Below are 23,141 nucleotides of genomic sequence, written 5' to 3'. Positions count from 1 at the left end.
GGCTGATTCACAAAGGCTGCTCTGCTCACTTGAAAGATTTCAGCAAGACAGAACTGAGGAAAAGGCTTTCTGCTGACCATTTACAAGGTAACAAGTTCATTCTTTGTTAGCCTGGGATTTGGTTCCAAATATATCCAGAACTAAAGTTGGAGTCAGACCAAGGTCATTGCACTGTGATTTTGTTTGAAGATGGGTTTTGCTTTTTGATTTCGAAGAGTTTTGTTTGTGACTTCTAAACTTGAAGCAGCTGGATTTCTCCATAGTTGTATGTCACAGTTCAAAGGTAAATGTGTTTATTTTTTTTGTTATTAAAAGCATAATGGAAGAAGACCATTTTCATGATCTCTGGATGAAGTGTGAAAGGATTGCTGTTAATAAATATTTTGCCATTCTATTTTTTAAAGATACAGGAAGACTTCTGTAACCTACTTCTAAGAAGTGAGCTTTAGATAGCAGTAGATTGTGTACTAGGTCACCCAGACCATTTTGGGGGACAAAAAGATAAATTTTTTTGTTTAGATTAAAAAATGTTTTTCTCTGTTCCTGTATCGAAAACATGTAAATCAGAGCCCAGAGCTCCAAAATCTATAAGCAAAACTACCTGTAAAATGCCATCAGATTTACAGAGGAAAAAAATAGAAGCATTTCTTTAACCATTTCATTAGTACTTCTTTAGTAATGTAATGTAATGTACAAAGCGTTCGGAGAAAACCATGAGTTTTTAAACTGATGAAGTCTTCAGGCTAAGTGCTAAATTGGTCATTGTTCTGAGAAGCCCATGTGCCAGAATGCAAGTATGGAGCAGCAGAGAGATCTCAGCAGCACGGTTCTTGTTGATCTCTTTATAAAGATCTCCCCTCTTGGCTGGAATTCAGATCTTTGTACTTACAACTCGAAAGCCTCATGGGCCTGATTGCTCTCACATGGCACGTGTGCAACCACAGCTAATGCTCATCTTACCAGTTGCAGTTCTGAGCGAGGCAGGTGGGATGTGTTTTCACAGCTCTCTTCTGTCTTCTTCACCAGGGAAGATCAATATTTGCACAAGGAGTTTCATTTAAAACAATGATTTCAGGCTACAGATTTTGGTACCTTTCTCCTTCCTCTTTGATTGGTCCTCTTTCTGAAATTATATCAGCCTTCTTGCAGGGACACTAATTTTAAAATTATGATAAAATCTAAAATGCAAGTAAAATGAAGCTCTCGACCAGATTAGACTGGCACATACTAGGGAAAACCATGAGGAGGCCAAAGTGAGGCAATCACAGTTTCACTTTAGTGTTGATCTTTGGCCAAACATATTGCAGGCAAATTTTGACATTGCACAGAAGGCGAGTTCCTTATAAAATGGAGTAATTGGCCTGCCCAGCCTGAGAGCTGTTACCCTGTGACATCTATCTTTAGAAACCAATGAATTTATTTAGTAATTCAAGACATTCATTTTAAGGGGAGGTGGTTCACCATCGTGGGCCAACTGCTGCAGCCCGTTGACTAGCCGGGCTATAGAGTGTCACTGGCAAGCTTGCCTGACTTGATGCTCTGTAAAGCTGGTTTTCAGAGGAATTTATCCAAGCCAAAGGTATGAGCAATGGAAAAATGGGAGCAGCAAACATCTTGTGAAACTGACCTGCTGGTCCTCATTCCACAAAGCAAAAACGGAATTACATTTTGCAATTACATTATGCAAAGGAAAACACTAGGTCCCATATCCCCTTGTTAACTGCCTCTTTTTAAAATTAATTTTGCATAAAGTATTGTGTCTTCATTTCCCACTTGCGTTCCATTTCCATATAGAAGGAACTTATTTAAAAGCACCTGCTGATCAGGTTCATTTTATTTAGAACAAAAAGCTTCCCTCAAGACACTTTGTTTTCCTTTGGCTTGTAAGGGCATTATTACCCATTTTGTGCAGGCAAGAGGACTGCACCAAACTGCTATAAGTGAGCACACAAGGGTCTGCGTATTTAGAATCTGCCAATCCACTGGCAGATGGGTCACTTATTTCATTTTTTGTGGCTAGGTAAACCTATTTTCCTTGTACAAGACAGAGATTCTGGTAATCTAAACTTGCACAGAGAGGAAGCCCCAAACCAGGTGCTACAGCTTTCTAATGCTCAGAAACCCTTCAGTGGCAAAATCTGAACATCTCGGGCTATGGCATCATTTCCTGTACCTCCCTGGTCAGCATCAGCCTTGCTGGTGTCTTCTGCCCACTTGTGATCCTGAAGTGCATTTGCAGCACGAAGAGGACATTACATGACACTGCCTTGTTCTCTTTATCTGAGAGCTATGGAGCTGAGAGATAGTGAGGTTCCTGAGATGTCTTCCTAAACACCCCTGCAAAGTTTACCCTGGTATTTCAAGACTCAGTAGGGTAAAAACAAATCAAATTTTTTAGCTAGAACTACGATAAATTTTTGGTTATTTGCCTTACTTTTCCATTATATTTCCATTATATTTTTCAAGTGCTTCTATTTTTTCCATCCTTCCTTCCAGTACTTTCCTACTGTCTGGAGAGCTTGTGTAAGTCTAACATCTCTTTGAAAAGGCTATGACATTTATTTCCTATCCTACATTCAAACCCTATTTACAACAACATCAATGATTCTGTGAACTTTCCTCGAGATTCACGGATGTGAGAGAGATCAGTAGCACAGCTATTTGTTTTATTTGGCCACCTCTAGCTTGCAGCAGGAGGAGAACTGGTAGCAAAGTGGCTTTTTTGGTGTGTGAAAAACAACCTTTTCCAAATTTTACTTAAATCAATATTCAACCAAAACCTAAAATATTTCACAATTTCCTATGAACTAGAAATTCCAAAAACTGTTTTTTACCAAATCTGAGACATACGATACTTCCCAGATCAAATATTTTCCCCAGAACCTACATCTGCTCAATAAAATTGTCATTTTCCTCGTTTTCATTGATACAAGGCAAGTCAGTTCTGCCAAACAGTTGCCTGAAACTCCAAGGTTTGTTGTCTGCTTTATAACCAAGGCTTCCTGGGATTTTCTGCTCCCTGTGCCAAGCACGGAAGAACTCACTTATGCTGGGCTGATGACCTTGGACTTTCAAAGTCTACAGTGTAGGAGCAGTCTGCCCAAAAAGTCAAAATTACAGCTTAAATCCTGTTCTGGATTTAGCAACTGTTTTGTGACAGGAATCTTTTGGGCTGAGCACAGCAGCATTTTTTTGTTGTTGTTGGAAAATGTTCATAACACTAACTGAGAACAGCATGGGGTTGTCCTACTCCAGGGGAACTCTGGAAGTTCAGAAGAAATCCCTGTAAATAGGTTACAGAAAAGAGCAAATACTTCCTTCCATATCTGTGCCAGTGAAACAAGCACAATCATACCCAGGGCACATACTGAAAGAATGATGATAAGAGACTATTCTCTGGTGTCTATCATATGTCATAATCAGGGCTATGAAAACGGTACACAGAATACATGGCACGTTTCCACAGTTGCTGCAGCCATCCACTGCCGTTACATGCCTTGTTTCTTCCCTGTCATTTTTGACTATGGTAGGACTCAGCCACAACAGCCCCTGCAAAACTTCCACTGGGAAAAGTGGAGTTTCGTGCCTTCCCCTTTTGGGATTATCCAGACACCAACCAGGTTTGACAGGGCCTCTGAACTCTAACCCCCTAGGAAGTGCAACAAAGATGCTGCTGATGGTGCTGTTGTAAATAAATTTTAGGATTCATTGTTTTCTTTTTTTTTGGACCATGCATAAGAACAAACAACCCTACCTGGAAAATAAATGTTTATATATTATTATCTTTGGCTAATTTCATAGTTGCTAACATCTAGTGGCACCGTCAGGGACTTATTTTATTAGGCAATGTTTGTGTACTTATATATATATATTATTGTGTGTGTGTGTCTCTCTCTCTCTCCATACATAAATATATTTGTATGCCTCCATCTCAGAAGCTCCAGGCTGGTATTTCTGCAGGTACAGGCTTCTTGCTATCAAGTCTGGGGGTTAAAAAAGAAGGGATATGCCTCAGTCTGTTTGAAGATGCTGTACTCCTCCCACATTTTATATGAAGTCCATCCCAGAACAGAAACTGTAAACACTAAAACAGCAGAAACATTGCCCCTCTCACACTGAGCTTTATAAGCTGCTGTAATATACCATTAGTAGTTTCAAAGTCCAGCTAGTGCACAGAACAGAATGGCCAAAAATGTTAAGCAGCCAAGGTAGTAATCACATTGAACTTGACTTTTCACTTCAGGAAGATGCTTAGATTTCATAAGAGTTGTTTTCTTAATATTATTATAAGGTGATGTTTCTTATACTAATATTTTAATTATATTCAGTAGTACTACTCTGCTTTATTCTGTAGTGTTTTATATTCTTCTGCACAGGAGACTTCTAGAGAAAGAGATCACGAGTAAACATCAATCTTATGTCACCACAAGCTGGGGTATCCTACCCTGATTCTGGGGGTGAAGGTGAATGTCCCACATGCGCTGTGCATCCAGCCCTGGTTACACAACTCCAACATTCATGACACTCTGGGAACAGATCTTGTAGAATTGGAGACTGATGATTCTCTGGAGTAGTGGAAGAGTCAGGGACAAGAGTGATGTTTGAGACAACACAGAGGAAGGATTAAATATGAGACAGGAAAGAAAGCTACAAGGCAGGGAAAAAGCAGAAGATGACTGAGAAAATCTAGGAGGACAAAATAAGAATTTGCTGTGTATACCAGAGCATACCTCCTCACAGAATATACAAACAGGTCATAACTGTGTTGTTAATAATTATCACTGTTAATTATCTTCATTATTATATTAATAATTATTATCATAATTATTGTGATAAGATAATTATTGACATACTGCTAATAATTATGTTAACAAGTCTATTAGTATTACAGATGCTCTAGAGTCCTGAGCTCTGACGTTCTTGTACTGTGCAGGAGATAACCACTAAACCACCAGTGTGTCTCTGCTTCCCTGCAGGGCCAGCAAGTACAAATTTATCACCGAGATTAAGCCTGTGTGGTGAATCTAGAAAACACAACTCTGCTGCTAAACTGATTTGTACCACACACTGAAATTTCAGGGTAGGGATTTTTTAATTTCAAGTTGTCCTGATATTTAGGGTCCAGCATTTAAAAATAAGATGCTAAAAGAACTTTAGGCTTGCAGAATACTTACAAAAGTGCCTGAATGGGCAGAATCGTGGTTCTTGCTGTCTGAGATACCTGAAGGGAACTTAGTTCTAAGATGATGTTGAACACCCTCCTAAAAGAAGGCTCTTCAGCAGGCAGCTCCCTGTGGCAGCAGCCTATCATGAGCTCCACAGTCCATGGAGGCCAACAACAGCAGCAGCTCAAGACGGACATGTTTTCAAATATTTCGGGATGTGTTATACATTTTTGACAAAGATAGCCTTCAATCTGTTAACAGTTTGGTAAAAAAAAAAAAAAAGAAAATGAAATAAAAAGACAAAAGAAAAGGAAAAATGTATGTTGTTAAACACTCAGTAACATTTGGTTTTATGTTTGGTTCTTTTTCTTTAAGGCTAAAGCACTAGCAGTATCATTTCACATTTCCTGTAAATTCTCTGGGATTCACTGAAGAGCTGTATTGATATAGGTTAATGGAGACCAGAGCAGCAGAGAGGTGCATCCTTCAACATCCCTCCTACCATTGCAATTGGGTGCCTGATTTTCTTCCCATGGTGACATAGTGCCAGAGGCAAAGGGAAAATTAAGGAGGGAAAATATTCATGTTGACTTCATCCTAAGATGGAGCTGGTAGAGCACTAAGGGTCCTCTGATTTAGTTATAGCCAGAGGTACCAAAAACTTTCCTTTTCTGAGATGGAGAGACTGGGTGTGAGGTAAAAGGGAAAAGAAGGAAGATGAGAGTTCATGCAGAGACATTTCAGAATGTCTTAAAAGATGCAGAAAAATGAAGAGTTCATTTTTTGCAGATCATGTTAACATTATTTTTAACCTTACTTCTTTTATAATGACCCCTCTGGAAGGGTGATACATGCGTTCTTAACAGCTCCTTTTATTCAACTTAAAACATGCGTGCTGAGTTGTTGTTGGCTTTTGTACTTGGGAAGTAAAAAGGAGCAGGGTGTTAGGAAAAAATATATTTCTGAAGCATTATTTGTTAAAATGTCTACAAAGAGTTTCACGGCCTTCACAAATAGATGAAAGGGAAACATCTCACAATTTGACCTTCCAACCTTTCCTGAGGTCTCAGTAGGTGATACTGCAAAACCTAGAGCTCTCTGTTTCTGGCTGGAACTGCATTACAGTAGATTTGTGCTGTACTTTCCCTACTTGCTATTACCCATAAGTATTATGGATTGTCCCATAGTCTCAGTGAGACTGTCAAGAGCCATGTGTGCCAGGACAGCCCTTGTGAAGCCCATCCCCTCTGAATATTGCACCTGCAAAAAATAGTTAATTAAAAAAAAAAAAAAGAAAAAAGTCAGCAATGAGAACAGGCAATGAAACTGCAGTTCCTGCAGCAGTCTGGGTGGAGAAGATGATGACAACATATTGGCAGATCTGTTAGATGTGAGCTGAAAAAGAAACAGAACCCTTGCCACCCCCTCCAACCCCCCAGCCAAGCAGAAAACACAAGCGCCTTAGTGCTCATCCCTGAACAGCTGAAGACATTGTCAGACATACTCTGCACTCCCACGTGAGTCGGGACACAAAGCTGGGTGGTATTCATAGACTAATTTTCATACCTACACCCACGCTTTAAGGAACTCTGTTTTGATGATGTTGGCAGGCCCTTGATGCTTGTAGGGCTTGAACAGAGCAGAGCTGGGTCTTCTTTCCAGACTATACCCAGGAAGTCTAGAGACCCAGGTATGTCCTAGATCCAGACTGTTTCAAAAGATCTTCAATTCTAAAGAAAGCTATACTTCTGATCCAGGAGGTCTGTATAGAAAACTTGGTCTAGTATGTTCCCATAATGATGAAAAACAGAGGAAGAATATATAAACTGTTTAGATATATAAATCCATCAACACTTGCCTCAGAACAAGGCTCGAATATCAGTGACTAGAGCTATTTCTCAAAAAGTTGGAAACTGAAGATTTTACTTGACTATCACAGACAACATTATTAACCTTTGGTTTTGCAGAATTTCAGATAAGATACCTAGATATATTTTATCAGTTTGGAATCTACAAAGTTTTCCTCACACAACCGTGCATCAACAATATAATTACTATAGCCAGAAATGTAGACTCAGAAAACTTGTTCAGCTAAAAACAGAGACAGTTATAACCAGGGATGAAATGACCATAAAATTCCATGTGTTTTTCAGCCTCTGAGTGAGAAGAGGAAATCGAGGCAACTCAAGATGCAAGCTCAGCATTCCCTTGTTCTGTTTTAAGATGAGAGTCTTAAATACACATCACAGTTACCTGACCAGAATACATAATGTAGATCAATATCTTACTGCTTCATAAACAGTGGATTTGATGAGTGTGAAGTGTAGCAAATGGACTAATTTCATACCAATAAAATCTCTACTTGTCCTGTCTGTATATGCATATATTAATTACTGACAATTAACATGCCAATTAACCTCTTAGAATTCAACAGAAGTCAGCATTCTTTGATATTTACATAATGTCTGACTATTTCTTTTACAGAAGATGGGGAAAATCCCAGAAACTGTAGCATCACAGTGCTGGTCTGGTTCTAAGATTTAGGGCACAGCACAGTGTTTTCTTCCTGCACCTTACAAAGGTCCAGGGAGAAAAGGAGAGTCCACAGAGAAACGGGGCGATCATACAACTCCCTTTGTGGCTGTTGCTGCTGGAGGTGAAACAAGGGGATCAAGTGTGTATTTTGGCAAGTTCAAGCGGTTCTCTGTGCATTACATCCTGGTCAATAAAAACACAGACAATTAGACTGCCAGTCTCCATCTGAAACTTAGTCAGTGGGATTTGAGGTGGAAAGAATAAACACAGAGGGTTACAGAGTCCAGTCTTCGACCCCAGGAATGGTTGGAGATTTCTGGCTCAGATCCCACAGACACCTACTGCTAAACAGCCCTACTATGTATTTTAAAACATAAGAAGGTCTTCTGAGTTGAATTGGGTATGTTTAATAAATGTATTTCTTACCCAACTCTCTTTCACAAGCACAGCAGCCTTGTGTCCTTTGTCAGCCTTACATGGAAGGTACAAAGTTCCTGCTCAGATTCCACACTTTCCATTGCTGATTTTCCACAATATTGCAAAATTCTACCCAGAGTTGCTCACAAAACATTTAAAGTGTGTCTGTTACTCAGAGAACTTCCAATATAAATAAGAGAGAGAAAAAAAACCATGAAGCCAGAGAAAGAACACCAGAGCAAGACAGGAAACATGGAATTTTGATAAAAAGGACTGTTAGCTGGAGGTGGCAAAAGAGCAGGTAATCAGGCACTGCATCCTTGGACCACAGAATGTGCCAGGTGGCCACAAACCCTGGAGTTTTGGCTTGGCCACTGTAGAGATAAGGCCAGCTGCAAAGCTTGGATCCTGATCAAATGTTTGCAATCCAAACACCCTGAGAGTTGGGCTTATTTGTCGTGGGCCCATGTCTAGTTTATATTAATGTTTATTGCCCCTTGGTCATTTGGAAACTAACTTTCATAATTCACATCTCAGCAATGCATGTTTGGCTGTCCTGACAGTAGGCTACAAAATTCAACCCTGCTATCTAGCAGTACTCCATTCAACTGTACAGAGCTGCCTTGCATGTTACAGCTGACAAGGGCTGAATGACAACTTCAGGTTTCACTGTTAGCAGCTTAGCCAAAAAAGTTCAAAAGGAATGTCTCCTGCTAGGGTTTTCATCTTTTACATCCACTCAACACATTTTGCAGCAACTCTTTGGGTGAGAAGATCAGTGTCCTCTTTGCCTCCCTTCCTTTCAAGAACTCTCTCTTGGCAGCCCTGTCAACCACAACTGTTTTGTTGGTTCCTTGGTTGCACAACTTAGAGGTTTAAGTGGGCTCTGAACGGACCTCTGCTCTCGAATATGGCTTAGACCTGTTCTGTGATCTTAAAACCTACCTCTTAATTGTACTTAAATATTAGCATAGATTCAACATTGGCTCCACACTGATCAAAGAACAAGAAAGAACAGAATGGACTCATGCTCCTTGGAGCAGTAAGAGAAGCTGTTCATCATAATGAATAAACACTTACTTCTAATACTCCAAAAGATGAAGAATTCAGCCCAAGATCCTCCTGCTTCATCTCATTCCTTTGGTAAAAAGTATATTTTATTAACTAGTGTTTTATGTTTAAGTCTACTCTCTCCTGTCAAGTAGAAAACAAACAAACAAACAAAAAACCACAACCAAAAAACCCAAACTCATCCCACAGCAAAAGTTATATTTCATAGAGTCTATTTCTAGAAGCATGTGGGATACTTACCAAGTTCATCTTCCTTGAGCGGCCATTTCATGTATCAGACCATAATGATTGCTTGGGTTCAGGCTGCAGCACACATTTGCACTCTCTGTTAGATACCCTTCCTTGATGCAGGAAAGCCAGAGTGAAAGTTATCTTCTTTTTCTTTCTCCTTCTCATTGTCTTCCCTTATCTATAGTACATCTTAGTGAGTATCAGTGGGTGTCTTCACAGACAGCAAACAGTGAAGGAACTAGTAATGCTGAAGGATAGTGTTTTCTATAGTGCTTTGAAGTCATCCCTGGAGATCACTTGCCTTTAAATAAACAAGGTGTACTAGCCTGGACAGTGCAAGCTAAACTTCCCTCGGTAGGTCCTCTTTTTATATTACATAATGTGGCCAAACCTGGCCCATTTCTGACCTCAAATTCTATCCTAACTAGCATCACCACTGATGTTTTATGTTGCATGAGGTACCCACTGATCAAATTGTCCTGCCCAAACATTACCAAGCTTTCCTTTAAGCAAAAAAAAACAAAACCAACCAAGCCCTGTTCAGATGAACCAACACTATGATAATGAGTAGTTTTTCTAGTTATGAATACTAACATGAGGCAATTGCATCTCAGGCTCCAGAAGGCAGGATCTAAATAACATTTTGATTTCCCTGTTAACTTCTGCTGTCAGGAAAGAGCACTTCTGACTGGAGCACTGATCAGTTATAAAGTTGCTTGAGCTTTCATTTTAAAAAAAAAGAACAGCTATCAGTGGCTCAATTTTCCTCTTTCTTGTCTCCTGCGTGGCCGCCTACCCTGAGCACGGCTGGTACGAAGTACTGTCAGATCAGGCTTATGGAAGTGCTCATGTTTCACACCCAATCATCAGGGCAAAAACAACCATACAAGATTAAAAACAATTTTCCACTCATGGAAGTAAACTCATGGGCAAGACAGACAACTAAACCTTCATGATCAATCCCAGCTGAGCAGCCTTGAATCAAATATTTGCTAATCCTTTTTTTTTTTTTTTTCTTCCAATCCTGAAGTTGCAGTCCCAGAGCAGCCCAGCACTTTTTTTTGCAATGACCGCCACCTTTCCAGTCTTCTGCCTGGGTCTGCACCATGGTCTTGCCTGGAGCAGCTGAGGGAAATGTCACTGTGAGCCATTTTCCCACTCTGACTACTCCAGCTTTTGCCTGGCCACAGGCCAGAACAGGCTCTGGCATAGTTCAGAGTTGTCTTAAAATACTTCAGGATGTAACTTGTGTAGCTGGTGGTGGAGCCAAGGGGCTGTGAGGGCCCTACTCAGCACTGCTGGCCAGCCGCACCCCAGGCACCAGCCTTGGAGCACTTGGGGTCCCTCCAGGTACCCCTCAGGGCAAGGGCAGGGTGAGCTAGCCGGGCTTCACACCACCCTTTTGTGGCGTTTCTTCGGACTGGGACTCTTGGCTGCCCTGAAGGTCCACTCGGCTTTGCACTGTCCCTGCAGCACACAGGTCCCAAAGTGAAGCACACAGCACCTGAGTGTCTCCAGGTTTTTCAGGGTAGCACCCATTCAATGTGGAGTACAATCAGTCTCCAGGTAGCATTAATTACAGAAGGCAACAGTTTGTAAATTAGCACCTTTATATTCACTATTCATCGCAAATTCAGCATCTCCCTCCATACTGCTTTCTCCAGCACATTTTCCCCATGCATGAAGACAGCCCTGCTGCAATGAGTGTCCACAGATCAGACTCCTTGTTAGGTTTGAGTTTAACCTTCAATGATGAGAAATGTAACATCCTGAGAAAGAAAATATAACTAGACAATTACTTTCATTTGTATACAGCTCCTTGTGGAGAGAAGCCCTGTCTCCTACTTGAATTGGAATCTTAGTTGCAGAAAAATATTGCTTTCCAGCATAGCCTTGAGAGGGACATGGTGCTGTTCTCATTCAGCTCTGCAGAGGCCAAAAATAATTTGTACACTCTAAATACAAACTGCATCATGCTAATGAATTTATAATAGTCAAAAGTACTCTATTCATAATAGATCTGAAAAGGCAAAATACATAATATTAATATAATTTAAAGAAAATCTGTGTCAAGAATCTTGTACACTGGAGTTAATTGAATATAACAAAGCAGACAGTTTTAAAAGGATGCTTATGACTATATTTACAAGAAATTTAAATTTTAATATTTCATCAAAACAATTCTTTACAGTCTTGTGCAATGTACAGTCATTAGTGTAGTCTTCACTACGATGCTAAGCAATAAGTAGAGTTATAATTTTCCTGCTTCTGTCACAATGTACACCTACTTAGTTTGCATATAAAAGACTCCATATGTTGTAGTGCATAGGAGGATCAGGCCCTGTGGTAAAGCAAACTCTCTGAGTACTCATTAAAGCCAATTAATAGTATATTGGACTGTTGCTTTGTCATCAACCCAACCCTGTAAACTCAAAGCCTCTTAATTTTTATTTGACTTCATAATCTCTATCACTGTGTATGAAATAATTATGCATATTCCTTAACCAGTGTCTTGGCACTTTTCCCCCCAAATTTAGGAATTTTTAAAAAATAACTAGATGTATTGTTATTATAAGTATTTATAAAATAATACAGGTATTTTGATTTTTTATGTTGTTTTTCTGGTTTTATCTTTCTAGATATCTAATATATATGAAGGCCTAATCCTGTCATCAGTACATTAATGGCAAAATTTACCCTGGTATTGATATGGGCCCATAATGTCTAGGGACAAATATGACTGAGATTAGGAGAAGCCACAGAGGAACGAAAGTATTCTTCCCATAGGAAACTAGGGAGGGAGAAAGTAGGAAAACATTAAAGAAAAATCCTGCATGGCTGACCCCATCTTCTTACTAGGAAACTACTTTACTCTCACGTGTAAAACATCAGTGAGATTTCTAAATTAAAGCAAATGCACACAAGTGCACATACACACAAGCCTGCAGAAGGCAGCCAAGCTGTGAATAATAGCTATTTCCATTTAAAAATCCCTCTCCTTTGCTCTTGCTGATAACCATTATTGCTGTTGTATATTCATAAACAAGTAGATTAGGTTCTTTAGTCCCCTAACACACCAGAAGGTAGCCTTCAGTAAGGCTGTTTTAATTCAACATTTTCTTTTCTGATTATAACTTTTTTTGTTTCCTGATGATAACTTCCAGTGTAAAAAGCCCATCTTCATTTTTTTTCCATAGACAAAATAGGATGAACAGGCAAAGCCTTACTAATAACTGGTTCTTTTAAAGACTATCTACATTTGTTTAAACACTACAGATTCTATAGTTGTTGCACCAAAAGGTGAGTCTGAATTAGAGTCTATGACTCCTAAGTAAGTTCTCATTGCAACACAAATTCTGAACTCATTTTGAGCTTTTGGAAGAATCTATGATGTTCTAATTTATAATTTAACCAGACTTACAAGAATTGTCCAAGAGGAAAGCAAGGATAGCATTCAAACAGTTTTAGCTCATACACACTGTTTTACAGAGATTTCCTTGACAATATTCCTTTATTCATATTACTAGGGGATGTGACCCTTGAAATAAACAGTTCCTAACCACGCTATATGTCATTAAGTAACTTTCATGTAAGATTCATTATTTTCATGTCAAGATGCCCACCTCCCAGTGTTTTATGTTTCGTCTGTTTTTGTAATGTGAAAAACATTTTCTTAATTGATGTGTCTGCGATGGTTAAATTATCTTCCTATGAAACTTCTCCACTATCTGCCCATGGCTGAGACATGTCTACTCTTGATTAGAACCCAATACAATATTTTAAGTGATCTATTTTTAACAAGGGCAGTAGATAAATGTTCTTGAATTTCCTGAGCATCTCCTACTGCCACCTTTTTACTGAAATGATGTCATCACAGTCGTATTTCAGAGCTCATTCAAAAGGGACTCATTCCCTGCTCAGGAGATTACAGAGCACCCACAGAGAGAGGACAGACATTCAGCAGCTCTTAAAACATTAGCAGGAGTGGGTAAGTCAGGCGAACAGGAGGAAGGAGGTCTCAGGTGAGTAGCTGTGTGTGACTCTGTACACTGGTGAAATCCTATCATGCCTAAGCCACCCTGTTATCTCACAAATCCCCCGAAGATACAAAGAGGCTTTATTCTTGGCCTCTGAATGAGAGGACTTTCCTCAGCATTTATAACTCAGCTTTATGTCCCCAGCATCCTTTTTTTGTGCATCGTGGCAGAATAGCTTCTGGGCAGTCAGTTCATTAAGTCCCTGCAAATGTGGGAGCCAGGCAGAACGCACAAGTGTAAATAAGAGAGGCTGAACTAAAGCCCTAAGTTTGCAAAAGACTTGGCATTGATCACAGACTGTGTGGGTGGACAGTATCTCTCTTCATGCACCAGGAACATGGAGTAATGATTAGGCTTCTGTTTTCTCCACTCGCTTATGGTGTCTTGTTGGTACTGAACATGTGCTAAAATACTATGGTGCTTTACCCATAGTCAGTCTCCATGTCATGCCACAGATGGCAGGTAACCTGAAATCACCCAAAGGAGTTCACAAGCAGCATCAAGTTAAAATAGACTTAAAGGAGAAGACTGTTCTCTTTCTTTCTCTTTCAATGGTAGCAGAAATATAAGAAATAGCAAGGAATATTAAAGAAGTGGTTGATACTATAAAGATAACTGAGCATCTGCTTAGTAATAAATTCTGCACAGGCTATCAAGAAAAGGCTTTTATCTTAAAATCTATCTTTAAATAGAGCTGGACTACAGAAAGAAGTTTGACCCTACTCCCTCCCTTGAACTTTGGGCTGAGCCACAGATCTAAACAACTCCCCAAATTACAGGCTATAAAGCCAAGAGGTGTCTATTTTCTAACCTCTACTCTTCTGGATTGTGGCTAAAGTCCCACGAAACCCATCATGAGTTTTCAATGTAGGAGAAAGCTAGGAGCAAGGGTGATCAGCTCCAGAATCCTAGGAATAAGTTTGCAAATGACCTTCCTGGCATCTTCTGAATTTTCAGGTAACTTGTCCAAAGCTGGACTTCACTGTGTTCCTAAAACTGACCAGAACCAAGTGAGACTTGCTGCAGCCACACACAGCTGGAATATTTGGTAGTACTTGCTTGCCTTGTTTGTCCCCACATATCTCACATTCAGTGTTATTCCAGGATGCCACAACAGTTCAACATTTAACAATGTGGTTAACTTGAAATGTAAGAAGCTCTTGGTCTTGCTAGCTTCAGCCATTTGGGCTGGGGGAATGGTTACATCTCCATCACAGCTAGGGCATTGCTATACCATGGTCCTGGCAAGTACAGTTTTCTTGGTGTAATACAATGTAGCCTTAGCTGTGCCCATTTTTCTAAGTTTCTGAAGGGCAGATCTTAGCACAGGTAAAGTGGTTGTGAGCAGAATAAGGGAACTGGTGGTTTTTTCTGTTTAAATCATACACACCTCAGTGTACCTGTCTACAGGTAGATAATATATTTCATAAAAATGTAAATGGTTGAATCCAAGGAACATTTTGAGGGGGGTCCAATAAGAAAACCAATAGCTGTTCGGGCACAGAAGGAATTAATCCTACTTTCTGTGGAGCTTTGTCTTCTAAGTGGTGGGTTCTGGCATGCATGAAACACAAACCCAGCTGAAGCTAACTCTGTTTGGGGCATTTACAGAGGCCTTTTTCCCATGTGGCTGTTCTAGTGCCTAATGATGTGAGATACCACTCTGCAGCTTTTCCCACAGTAAGGGCACTTATAGCATGTGTCTCCTCTACCCATTTGTCAATTTTCCTGACATTTGTTACTTAATTATCTGGGATAGCTTTAGCCCTCTGCCACATTTGGCTGAAATCTGCCGCTGGGCTAAAAAAAAAAAAAATAATAAATAAATAAATAAAAAGAAAGAGAGAAAAGAGACAGACACCCAGGCAAACCCCATGCCCCTATAAGCCTTATTCCCTTAAGAAACAAATCAAAAACCAACAACAACAACAACAAAGCTATGCAATGACAAAGATCACACACTTTCTAAAGCATTCCACAGGATTCTTGAAGAAACAGTGGGGAAGCTGCGTGAGGAGTGATGCCTCCTACCCATCCCATCAGCAGGAACTGCTGGCAATGAAAACCTCAGGTACAAGGTAACAAGGTGCTCAGTCTGAGAAATGCAGAGGAGGGGAGACATGTGACAGCAGTCCTGGCAGCTCTGGGCTTTGGAGAACACCCTGCTTCAGACAAGGAGAGCAATCTTGGAAGCTTGCCCTCTCCTCTGGCAGCTCCTTTCCAGGCTCACGCCAGCTGTAGGTCTGGGCTCTCTCTCCCTCAGAGTCCTGGCCCTGCCATCCACTGAGCCTTACCAAGGGCACCCCACTCTCCCCACACACCCAGGCCTGCAAGGAGAGGTTTTCTGCTGGGCTAGGTTCTCCCTCCACAGCTCCTTTGTAGTTCTCCTTCATCCACAGCTCTGTGCTGTATCAGTGCCCTGCAGGAGAAGACACTGGGGTGGGTGGCTGTCACGGGTATCCCCAGAGCATATGTGAAAGTAGCACATGCAAAGAGTTAGGAAATCTATAGGTTGCTCTGCCACCTGATTATCCAAGACAATGCATATCTGCTGAGCATTCCCTTCTTCCTCTCTGACTAGGTTCTGGACAGAAAAATTGGTTTTTACATATTAATCCTCTAAAAATGCATCTTTCCTCCATCAGCTGCTAAGATAAGACACAGCTGAGAGTTGTTCATCAACACAAAATGCTTATTTTAATTTGTCTGATACAATAGGTAACAGATTAATACATAGACTTCTAATTTTTAAGAAAATTATTCCATATTTATTTTACCTTTCCTTTTCTGCCTTTCACCCCTGTAGTGCAACTTTCTTGTCACAGGAAGTGAGATCCTTGGATTAGCACAAAGAAAAATAAACCAACTCCCACCAGCTACAGTGTAAGTGTGAATTACCATGTGGATAGTTGGGAACTCAACACTCACACCAATTAAAATATTAATGAAGAATTCTAGCTGATTTTTCTATATTAAAAAGGAGGAAATTCTAAAGTACATGATTATTGTATAATATGCAATTTCAAAAGACCTTTGTTCCTTGTTTAGTGCTCTAAATCACATACTTGAATATTGGGTTGGATTTTACCCCTTGATCTTTTTGAGAAGCAGAACAAAAGATAAAAGCACAGGAAAGAAAAAGCATGAGGCAGCCCAGCTTCCCTGAAGTGATGGATTGAGTGGGTGGGAGCCATTTGTCAAGGAAGTTCATCTGGTAAATTCAGAACTGACTTCATGTCAAAGGGAATAACTGCATTTCGTCTCCATGTTAGCCAAGCAGATCAGCATTTCAGAGATAACTGGACTGCAGTAATATTTCATAGCTCCCATAGCGTCTCATGTGGGAGGATCATTTCAAAGACCTCACCTGCCTCCAAATGCACTAGCAGGGCTGGAATGGAAATGGGAAGGAAATAATAATGATAAAGGATTCTATAGGCTGGTTTTGTTTCCAAGTCTTATGTTTATAAAATACAACTAATATGATGAAAAATAATTTTACTGTTTCTCCACATTTACTTATTTCCAGACTGAGCTGATAATAGCGAGCATGCAGACTTTCCTTCTTCTGCTAGTGATTTGCTCCCTGATCAATGTGAACTGCTGCTGTATTATTAACACATCCTGAGTCATGGCTACCAAATCTGCTGGGATTCTGCAGGTTCAGTCATGCTCTCCATTAATTGTTACATGTCAAAGTTTTCCTGGTCACAGACAAACTCTTTTTTTTTTCTCCTTAGATCACTGTGTTATCAACTATCAACACAGACTATCGCATCTAACATGGGCATATATCCTCTTGCCTTTGAGAACTACAGAGAAAAGTAGGGAACTGCTAGACACTTGTAGGGGTGGTACAGAGCTCTGGCTGCAAGGACAGCTGCAGCCACAGAACTTTTTTTGCTAGATAGTGACCTTGTAATAATTCTTAATTGAAGTGAGAGTTAAAAGCAGATTACTTACACTTACAAAATAATAAAAAAAAAACAACTGCAAACATATAGGTTACATAGACATAGACAACAGAAATAAGAGCAAGCTGCATTTAATCTGTTTGCACTGAGGATAAATTTAACAGATTGCTCTTTACTCCTCTGTATCCAGCTGACAGGCTACAGATTCTAGCCCATTTCATAAGGAAATAGATCCACTTGCATATCTGTGTCTGTCAGTAGAGCCTTGGAGTGCATGCTCTCTTGGCACCACATGCTGGCTTTGTATTTTGGCTTCCTGTCTTGGTTTCCCAGCCTATTGCACAGACTGATTGCTATATCTCATACCAACATGGAAAATCACAGTTATGCTTCATATAAACACAGCAGGATCAGTACGTGCAACATATTACTGGCTTTTGACTGAAACTGTCTGCATTGATTTTACAGTGACACTGGATTTGGGGTGACTGAATCCTACTCCTACCTGTAAGTGAAACCATGATAATGGCTTACTAAAAAGCAGCTTTGGTATCTTAGGAATTTCTTTAGTTAGGTGGTACCAATGTTTCCCAATTACCCAATCTGTATGCAAAAAACTGTTTATGGAAATGAGGCAAAGCCTTCACTGCTAGGAAATATGGATTTGTGGCCACAAGATTTACAGGACCTATTTGAGAAGCAAGTATCACAGTGTGTCCATGATTTTGGCATACAATAAGAAGTGAGATCAACCCAGAAAACAAACAAACAAACACACACACACACACACAAATAAACAAACCTTGGAAAAAAAAAAGTAAACCAGCAATTTAGAAAATTGGTATCTACAGGAGAGAAGACAGCAACAGTTAAGTGGCAGAATTAGCAACAAATTGATAGACAATCCATGAATTATATCATGAAAAACCTCAGTTATACAGCCTTGAAAAAGCAGGACTTGATCTTCAGGATTCTACTTAGAGACAAGTCTACTAACCTCTTTGATGATCATCTCACAGCAGCTGAGGATCTGCCCCTGTAATTGATGGAAAATAAAGGGTTAATGTAGCGAAATGTAGCTTTCAGCATAATTCTTGCTCATTAGTATAGGGTAAAGAAACACTCCAATAAATAAGAGAAAAAAAAAAAATAGGTGGTTTGATTTAAGGAAAAAAGCTGTACTTAGGGCACTTTCATGAATATATCATGTTCTTACAATAAAATTAAGAAAGTCTATTTTATATAAAGATTAAATGGACTAAATGTTTAAAAATACTAAAGGAAAAGAGGATGTCATTTTGCCTGTCTTTTCCTTTTGTCTGTTAATCATGTGAAGAATGAGTGCTTCTTACAAAATTTTGAAGCCTTGAACTCAAACATAGCAATAGGAGAAGAAACTATTTAAAAAAATGCAAACCATACTAAAACTAGAGATTTTACAAAATTTCTTTAAAGAACTTCTCCTTACCAAAACCTGCACTTTTAGGTCAACATTGTTAGACATAAATAAGTTTCCATCTTTCCCCAAGCAAATAAAAACCTCAACCTTTAACACAACTATGCCGAGTTTTTGTCTCATTCTGTGGGCTGCCAGTTCAAGTTCCAGCACTGAACATCATTCGTCTATGAGTAATCCTTACTTGCAAATGTATTTTCATTGACTTCAAATAACGAAGTTGGTCACAGCCAATGCTGAATTAGCTCCTATTAGGAATATGTTCCCAAGTGTTGGTTCATCCCACTGAAAATACCCACAGTGATTTATTTTGTCCAACAACATTAGGACCATTTGGGTGGTATTTTTGGAATATTTATTTATTTGTAGTGTTTCTCATGCACTTCTACATTCCTTAGGAGTCTACATTTTTTAAACATGGGACAAATTAAATCAAACATAACAAACAACTCGAACTGGCATAAGAGGCCTGCAGGCCTGCTCCAAAATCTTTTCCCCAGCTGTTTCCTCTGGGATAGAGAGAGGAAAAAAAAAAGTACACAAACAAAAACCTCAAATAAACTAAACAAAAACCCATCAACAAACCAGACCCACCAATAAGTCTCCCTGGCCATTGCATACACTGCTTGAAAAGAGGTGCTGCTGCACATATACACACAAACGCTCAATAAAATCCCTCCCCAGGGAATGCACAGAGCAGCTGGAAACCCTTTCTGTGTGCCCTGATTAGCTGCAGAGAGCTAAGCTGGCAACTGAATTCCAGTCCCAAGGACTATTTTACTCCCACATAACTTTCTTTCAGTTACAGGGATTACTCATTTCAGTGCCCTAGATAGAGAAATACATATTCTTTTCAAATAGCAAAACCCAGCATTTAATCACACAGCAACATTCAAGATTCAGTGATCTGGTCCATGCACCTTTGGCATCATGGTATTTTTGTCGTTTATTTTAACAGGGACAATGTCCCCTCAGAAAATAATAACACTCTCTCCTCCTTCCTGGCTCTCCACTCAGTCCCCTCCTCGTGCAACACACAAACCCCCCGGACACCTTAACTGCACTCAAATACAATTTGGCTGCTGATAACGGCCAATAAGCCATGATTAATAAGGGAGCTGAGCTAGCTCTAATTTCTATTACAGTCATTCTGTCAAGCTGGTCATCTGGTGAAGCTATGGAAAAGTAGGCATTTGGTTAAGTGGCCATTTCACTTCGGCCTTTAACCACCAATAAAACTTTCAGATATTAGATCAAACGAGAGTGACACAGAATGACAATATGAACTTAATTCCAGACAGATACATGAGCAGACTTTTGGAAAAGAGACAATTAAGTGAACTACAGAAAAATTAATCTTATATGATTAGGCTAATGGCTAATTTAGCTGTATCTAGAATCTATCTTTATATTGGTTACATCCTTTAATGCTCTTGTTTACAGCGTGGGGTACACATCTGGATGTTGGGGGACTAAGGCTGGGAGCACCTATGGTATATTGTTACGGACCTATTATTTCACAAATATTGGATCCAAATAAGACCTTTGCTGTTTCCCTGCATTTCTGTCGCAGGCTTTTTTAAGACGACTCAAAAAGGGGGTTACGATCACTCTTCTCTTTTTAAGACCATAAAAAAGTGCATTTGCAGCTCCCAAAAAATGGATATTTTGGGTGGAAGTGTTTTCAGCTTTCACTCTCACAGCAGGACTAAGAAAAATACATCTTACATGTATGCTTTTTTCTGCCTTACCTCTTCCTGCATTTCTCTGGCTGAGTAACCATTAGTAATCACTGAATCTCCAGGATACTGACCCCAGGCATGTAATAAGGGCAAAATCTTGACTAAATGTGACTCATTTGGTGGGAGAGCAGCCAAGAAAAGAAGTTAGCAGCAGTCCTAGTTATCACACCTTCTGTATTAGAGGTACATTTATCCTTCAATATATAAGTACAATATTTATCTCATAGAGAAGATATTCTGATTTTGAAGATGCATTTTTCAGGTTGTCAAACTCAGAACTAAAAGCAGAGGAGGACAAACTGAATCTCATCAGGAAAATAGCCAGCTGTAGAATAACATGGTTTGGCATTTTTGTTTAGCATCTATTAAACAAACATATTTTAGTAAACTGAAGGGCAAGCAGGGATTTTGCTTTCAGCTTGCATATTTTTTCCTTTTCTTATCTGTTTTCATATATGTATGTGTGCATATTACAAAGGACAACACATGTTCCATATACAAGTGAAAACATAGTCCTTCTAAACATACACTAGGGTAACATTATGAATTCATAAGTTCTATTTGAACTAAACAAGATTATTTGTGTGTAAAATTATTTCTGTATGGAAATTTCTGTAGAATCAGTCTATGCTATTCCAATTGAAAATCTAAAAAAATTTTTTAAAGGAAAAAAAAAAAAGAAATTTCTCAAATATAAACAATGGAGATGATCTATGATTCCAGAATGTTGTGACTCTCAGTACCTGAAAGCAATAAATTACTTATTTATCTCTGGATATTTTTTTTTTCAATATTGTGCTTTATTCTCCACTGTGTTCTCTCACCTTAGCATGATTTGCATCGACATATTTTGGTGGAAGCATAGCAGTGTATGTCCAGTGGAACCTGTTGGAGGAGAAAAGAAATCAAACTTTTTGTGTGTGACAAGCAAGTACCTGTTGATAAAAGCAGAAAACAAGTAGAAAGAAGAATTAGACAAATGTTAATTGAAATCTTGGTTCTTAAAAAAAGAGCAACATATTTGTAACTCTTTGTTTTTAATGAAACATACACCACTAATTTTACATCAGAAATAACATATATTGTGTGTATATAATTCCTTGTAAGTTAATTAAAGCAAGTTAAAAAATTATCAGTTAAACTCCAGAGATCTCTTTATACAAAGTCTATATGTAAAGACATTTTTATTCCACTCCAACAGATGGCAGAACTGAGTAACCAAGATTAAGATTTGAATCCGTGAATGGACATAAGTATTGCTAGAGTGACTAAAAAGCAGGGTTGTAAACACTCTTGTTCAGCTGCTATCTAATGCTGTGAATGCCCAAACTGGATTTTTTTTTCTATTTAAATGTGCTCAAGGCATCTCAAGGAGCTCCTCTGACAATACTGTTCTTGCCACACTACCTCATCCTGGCCCAAGTCCAAGCAGAGACTCAAGGTTACACTTTTTCTCCTCCACATCCTGGAGAAATTTGCTATGGTGGGAAAGTGTTCCCAGGTTTGGCCTAGAAATAGCATAGTCAAAATGGCATGTCTCCTCTGCCTGTCTCCAACACACTGACTGCTGATGTTTGGAAAGTTCACAGAGGAATGGGAAACATTAGATGCAGCCCCCTCCGTGGTCTGAGAAAGCCAAAGCTCCAGTGTAATCTCCCTGCAAGAGCATCTGAAGAGGTCATTTGAATAGGAACACTGCACTCTTACCAAAGCTGTGCTGGCCTGTGCTGAGTATCTAGAGATTCATGGGACAGAAGGGGAAGAAGGGTAGGAACGCAGCTTGGTAGTGCCCTGCTTCAGGCAGTCAGCTCGTAGAGGAGACAACCCCTTTCTTGTCTCACTCTGTGAAATGTTCATGCATGACCTACAACACTCAAACTGGTGGTTTGGGCACACATCTGGGAAAGCATTGCACAGCTGCTGGCACTGTCGGCATAAATCCTGGACCACAACATGTGAAGAGATGCTGTCTCTCAGCTCTTATACCACCTCCTTCAGCTCTTTGAGTACAAGGCTCTAGTTGTCTGATTTCATGAAACTCAAGGGATATAAGACAACTTCATAAAGTACATAATAAACTACTCCTGTCCCCAAAACCATTGGCATGTCAGACTCTCCCTTCATTCATTGTATTAGCATGCTGTAGACAGCTCCTCAGGTTGTCCGTTTCAAGGCCCAAACTCTGCAGTCTTCTGCTAGGTCGGGGCTTCGGGGTCATAACTCTTACAGTTACTTCAAACCAGTGGAAAAGGCATATATAGAAACTAGAACACCTGACTCCTGTGTGTATCCTTTGACCTTTATACCATGATCCACTTAAAAGTTTCATATTTAACCAGTTTGATGTATTATCCACAGAAACCATTAATTGTCCATTGGCCTCATTGGGCAATTAATGGCTTCTGTGAGAATATATCAAAATGAACATTTTTGTTCAAGAAGTTCCTAATCTAGTAAGCCAGGATTGACCAAATGGCCCCCAAAGAGCAAGTCCAATAGGGCAGAAATGTAACCATTCCATCTGAGTTGTTCTGAAAAGACAGCAACTACTGATCTTGAACTACTTACCATTA

The sequence above is a fragment of the Patagioenas fasciata genome, chromosome 4 (assembly GCF_037038585.1).
Source record: "Patagioenas fasciata isolate bPatFas1 chromosome 4, bPatFas1.hap1, whole genome shotgun sequence".
Lineage (NCBI taxonomy): Eukaryota > Metazoa > Chordata > Aves > Columbiformes > Columbidae > Patagioenas > Patagioenas fasciata.
Note: the sequence above shows the minus strand (reverse complement) of the source record.